Source organism: Cornus florida, unplaced genomic scaffold (genome assembly GCF_030987335.1).
Source record: "Cornus florida cultivar Cherokee Brave unplaced genomic scaffold, ASM3098733v1 CherokeeBrave_3.0.0_Hap2_Chr04, whole genome shotgun sequence".
Taxonomy (NCBI): domain Eukaryota; kingdom Viridiplantae; phylum Streptophyta; class Magnoliopsida; order Cornales; family Cornaceae; genus Cornus; species Cornus florida.
In genome coordinates, this window is record NW_026775574.1 from 82,889,454 (window position 1) to 82,889,750 (window position 297).

The window sequence follows — 297 nt, forward strand, 5'->3', positions numbered from 1 at the left end:
ATTTTACTAATATAACTTGTAATTTATGAAAATATTAAATGGCAAAAAACATTGTCAAATAGAAGGTCAATCACTATCAGCATGGGATATGAACTTTTTTTTTTTTTTTTCGGTAATTAATGGGATATGAACTTTGTCATGATGTATGCACTTAGTTAGAAATTTATAATATAAATACAAACAACCATACGCATATATGCACACATACATATATAATTCAGTCCTGTTTCTATTTACCATTGCATTTCTTCATTATCTTCACTAATCCCTAAATTTAACTGCAATGCTTTTGCTACA